Genomic DNA, 6,000 nt, shown 5'->3' with positions numbered 1-6,000 from the left:
TTGAAAATTTATACTCCATTAAAACAGAAAACCTTGAAGACATTGGAAAATTTCTTCTAGGCATTTGACCTACCCAAAAATACAACTTAAATCAATTTCAAGCAAGGAAATAGAAATGCCATCAAAAGGCTGCCAACCAAAAACACCCCAGGAGCAGACAGATTCTCAGCTGAGTTCTACAAGACCTACAAAGAAGAATTAATACCAATACTCCTCAAATTATTCTATGAAATAGAAAAGGAGGAAGTGCCTCCAAACTCATTCTACAAGACTAGAATCAACCTAATAACAAAATCAGACAGAGATTCATCAAAGAAAGAAGATTTCAGACCAATATCCCTGATGAATATAGATGCAAAAATTTTCAATAAAATTTTGGCAAATTGCACAAAAAAACATTTTTAAAAAATAGTGCACCATGATCAAGTGGGGTTCATTCCAGGAATGCAAGGTTGGTTCAACATACAGAAATCAATAAATATAATCCATCACATCAATAGTCCGAAAGATAATAATCATATGATTATATCCATTGATACAGAGAAAATATTTGACAAAATACAGCACCCTTTCCTGTTCAAAACACTAAAAAAAATCTAGGGATAGTAGCAACAGACCTCAAAATTGTAAAAGCTATCTTTGCTAAATCCAAGGCCAACATCATCCTAAATGAAGAAAAATTGGAAGCATTCTCTATAGAAATGGGAATAAGACAGGGATGCCCCTTTCACCACTTCTATTCAACACAGTCCTTAAAAAACTCTAGCCAGTGCAATTAGACAGATGAAAGAAATTAAAAGGATATGAATAGAAAAAGAAGAACTCAAACTATCATTATTTGCTGATGACATGATTCCATACATAGAGGATCTAATGAATTCCACCAGAAAACTTCTAGAATTAATGAATGAATTCAGCAAAGTAGCAGGATATAAAATCAATACCCATAAATTAAATGCATTTCTATACATCAGTGAAAAATCCTCTGAAATAAAAATTATGAAAACTACTCCATTCACAATAGCCTTAAAAACAAAACAAAAAAAACCTCGGGCCTTGGGAATCAATGTAACAAGAGAGGTAAAAGACCTCTACAATGAAAACTACAGAACACTAAAGAAAGAAATTGAAGAAGACCTTAGAAAACATAAAGATCTCCCATGTTCTTGGATAAGCAAAATCAATATTTTCAATATGGTCATACAACCCAAAGTGCTATAAAGATTCAATGCAATTCCAATTGAAATCCCAATGTCATTCCTTATAGAAATACAAAATGCAATCATGAAATTTACTTGGAAAAATAAGAGACTCAGAATAGCTAAAGCAATCCTTAGCAAGAAGAATGAAGCAGAAGGCATCACAATACCAGAACTTAAACTATACTACAAAGTGATAGTAACAAAAACAGCATGGTATTGGCACCAAAAGAGACATGTACAGAATAGAAGACACAGAGACAAACCCACATAAATACAATTATCTCATACTAGAAAAAGGCACCAAAAACATACATTGGAGAAAAGATAGCCTCTTCTAAAAATGGTGCTGGGTAAACTGGAAATCCATATGCAGAAAAATGAAACTAAACCCCTGTCTCTCGCCATGCACAAAATTCAACTCAAAGTGGATAAAGGACCTAGGAATTAGGTCAGAGACCCTGTGCCTAATAGAAGAAAAAGTAGGCCCCAATCTTCATCATGCCAGATTAGGCCCCTAACTGCCTCAACAAGACTCCTAAAGTTCAAGAAATAAAATAAAAAATCAACAAATGGGATCAACTGAAACCGAAAAGCTTCTCAGCAAAAGAAACGTTCAATGAGGTGAAGACAGAGCCTACATTTTGGGAGCAAATTTTTGCCACATACATGTCAATAGAGCACTAATCTCCAGGATATATAAAGAACTAAAAAAAGCTTAACACCCCAAAAATAAACAACCCAATCAATAAATGGGCTAAGGAACTGAACAGACACTTCTTAGAAGAAGATACATAATCAATCAACAAATATATAAAAAAGTTCAAATTCTCTAGTAATTAGAGAAATGCAAATCAAAACTACTCTAAAATTTTATCTCATACCAGTCAGAATGATAGTTATCAAGAATAAAAACAACAATGTGTTGGCAATATGTGGGGGGAAAGGCAAATCATACATTGCTGGTGGGGCTACAAATTGGTGCAACCAATTTAAAAAGTTGTATGGAGATTCCTTAGAAAACTTGGAATGGAACCACCATTTTACCCAGCTATCCCACTCCTCAGTCTTTACCCAAAGGACTTCAAAACAGCATACTATAATAACACAGCCACATCAATATTAATAGCAGCACAATTCACGACTGTTAAATTGTGGAAGCAAACTAGATGCCCTTCAATAGGTGAATTGATAAAGAAACTGTGATATATATATATATATATATATATATTGGAATATTACTCTGAATTAAAAGAGAATAAAATTTTAGCATTTTTAGGAAAATGGATGGAGTTTGAGAATATCATGCTAAGCGAAATAAGCCAATCTCAAAAAAAACAGGAGCCAAATATTTTCTCTGATAAGTGGGTGCTAATACATGTGGTGAAGTGCATGGGATAAGTGAAGGAACTTTGGATGGGGCAAAGGGGTAGGAAAGTCAGTGGAATGATACAGGCATCATTACCCTAGGTACATGTATGATTGCTGAATGGTGTGACTCTACTTATGCACCACCAGAGAAGTGAAAAATTCTGCTCCATTTGTATACAATGAATTGAAGAGTTTTCTACTGTCATGTATAACTGATTAGAACTAATAAATTCAAAAAAATATATTAACAAGCCAAAGTCACTGACATTTTTTCCTGTTACCTTCTAGAAGTTTTGCAGTTTTGAATTTCACATTCAGGTCTGTTTTCATTTTTAGTTACCTTTTAGGAAAAATATAAGATCTGTTTCTGGTTTCTTTGTTTTATTTTTCTTCTGCCTATGCATATACAAATGTTTCTGCAAATCTGAGTCTGTTTGTCTTTCTTTAGGTTAAGCTGGTTGACTTCCACAAAGTAACTTGCTAGTTTTGTATTTGAGATGGTTGAATCTGTAATTCAAAATGGAAAGAACTGACATCTCAACAATACTGAATCTTCATGTCTATTCAGAGTTCCTCTCCATCTTCTATCATTTCTTACATTAGAATTTTGTAGTCTTTTTCCAATAGCTGTATTTGGTTAGATTTGTATTTCATCTTTTTTATTTTTTAACAATGATATAAATTGTATTGTGTTTCAAGTTCCAATTGTTCCTTACTGGCACATAGGATGTCAATGGACATTTGTACATCAACCTGAACCCTGAAAACTTGCTATTATTGCATATTATTTCCAGGATTTATTGTTTGGTTTTTGTCTGTTAATTATTTGGGACTTTCTTTATAAATCTTCTACAATAGAACTTTCTGCTCTATTTTTTTTATTTATGTTTTGTGATTGCTCCAGACATATATTATTATTCTTTCTCTAATTCCCTAAGATGGATTATTCCCTAAAGCTAAATCCCTAAGATCTAGATTATATATTTTAGATATTTTATTTTTTATTATAATTTCTTTTAAAATTATATTGAGGTATATTTGAAAAGTAATAAATCCATATACTTAAGCTATGAAATTTAATAATCTTATATACATTTACTTTTTAAAATAATCACAGCAATAAAATTAATTCAGATAAACAACATCTGAGCATTTTTTCTAATTCATTTAAAACTAAACAATATCCCTCTTAGCAATATTTTCACTACCATCCACATGTTTTGATAAGTTGTATTTTAATTGTCACTTGATTCAATTTATTTTAGATTTCTCTTGAGATTTATTTTATTCATATGACATTTAGAAATCTGTTGTTTCATATCCACATAATTGAGGATTTTGCAGCTCTTATTCTGTTCTTGATTTCTAGCTTAATTTTACTTTGACCAGAAAACATATTCTGTATGATTTGTACTCCCCTAAATGAGTTAAGACATGTTTATATCTTGTTTCATGTGCTACATTACCTTGAAAAGAATGTGTATTGTGCTGTTGTTGGAAGGAGAATTTTATAAATGTCAATTAGATTGGGTTGACTGTAATGCTGCTCAGGTCAACCATGACCTACTGACTTCCTGGCTGCTTGAAATTAGTTGACAAGAAAAGGGTGTTATCACCTCTGGCTACAATAGTGGATGGATCTATGAATCCTTTCAGTTCTATTCATTTTCACTTTATGCATTTTGATTTTCTGTTGTTTGGTGCATATCCATTAAGGATTTTTCTTTTTGGAGAATTGACCTTTTAAACATTATGGAATCTTTTATTTTTTCACCAGATAATTTTCTTTTGTCAGAATGCTTCTTTGTTTCAAATTAATCAAGATATGCCAACTTTTATTTGATTAATATTAGCATGATGCATCTTTCTCCATCTCTTTAATTTTAACATGTTTCATTTAGTTAAAGAGGATTTCATGTAGACAACTTGCAGGTCTTCATTTAAAATCCACACTAACAACCTGCCTTTAATGTACTTATCATGATTATTGATATAGTTGGATTAACATCTGCCATGTTTGCAACTCTATTATATTTATTGCTCTTCATTGTTTATTTCTCTGGTTTTAGTTTAGAATTTTATGTAAGCCCATTTGTTTTTTTCTTTGCTGTCAACATGTCAGAATATGTCTTTTTAACAAAATCTTAGTGATTGTCACAAAGTTTGCAATACACATTTTTAACTAACTGAAGTTTGCTTTCCAATGGTTCCATACTGGAGCATGGACATCACAGGTGCCTTCTAATAGAGCATTCACAGGCCTTTCTTCCACCACTTATAAAATTAGTGTCATTAATTTAACACATGCTGTAGTCACACAATGCACTGTTATTAATAGCAAATAATTATCTATCAGAATAATTAAGAATAGATATTAAAAGATTCTATTTTGCCTTCATTTATTTATTCTCCAGTGCTTTTATTAGAATGTATTGTAACTTTTTTTTAGGACTAGTCTCTGGTAATGAATTCACTCCATTTCTTTTCTTCTGAGAAAGTCTTCACACTTCCTTTATTTTTGAAGTTTAATCTCTGTGGTTATGGGAATTATCACTTGCTAGGTTTTTCTCCTCCCCTTTCAATTCTTTAAATATTTCACTCCACTCTTATTGTTTGCATAGTTCCTGATGAGACATGTGCTATGTCTCTATATTTTTCCTCTGCAGATAATACTTTCACTTTCCCTTCTTTCAAAGTTTTTCCTTTATCTTTCCTTTGTGTGGAGGAGATGGATAATTGCCCTACTTCCTATGTGAAACAAGGCTCTGGAAAACTCTTTCTCACAGGAAAGAAAGCCTTTGGCATTGGTCAGTTTGAATATGGTATACCTAGATGTTCTCTGAGCTTCATGGTCTATTGTTTGCTATGTAGTTAAGCTCCTAGAATTGTCAACCATTATTGCCTCAAATATTTCTCCTGCTCCTTTTTTCTCCTTTCAGCATTCCAATTCTGTCTATGTCACACATTTCAAAAATGTCCCACAGCCCTTGGATATTAGGTTCTGTGTTTTCATGATTCTACTGATATTCGTTTGGATATATCTAATGCCATTGCTTCAAGGTCACTTAGTCTTTCCTCAGTCCATCAAAGTCATTCTTCATTCTGTTGCAGTGGTTTGATTTCTAGCATTTTCTTTAGATTCTTTCTTAGAGCTTTCATTTCTTTTTTTACATTAACAGTCTGTTCTTGCCTATTGTCTACTCGATTAAAACTATCAGCACATTAATTATTGCTATTTTTAAATTCTGGTCTGAAAATTCTAAAATCTCCTCCATTTCTGAGCCTGGTTCTGATGCTTGCTTTTTGGGGGGAGGTATGTCATATGATGACATATATATTTATACATATTTTAAATATACATGAATAGATTTATATATACATATGTGTGTAGAGCTATTTTTGAAAGCTCTACATAAGTGTACTGAACAAA

Source organism: Marmota flaviventris, chromosome 4 (assembly GCF_047511675.1).
Source record: "Marmota flaviventris isolate mMarFla1 chromosome 4, mMarFla1.hap1, whole genome shotgun sequence".
NCBI lineage: Eukaryota > Metazoa > Chordata > Mammalia > Rodentia > Sciuridae > Marmota > Marmota flaviventris.
Note: the sequence above shows the minus strand (reverse complement) of the source record.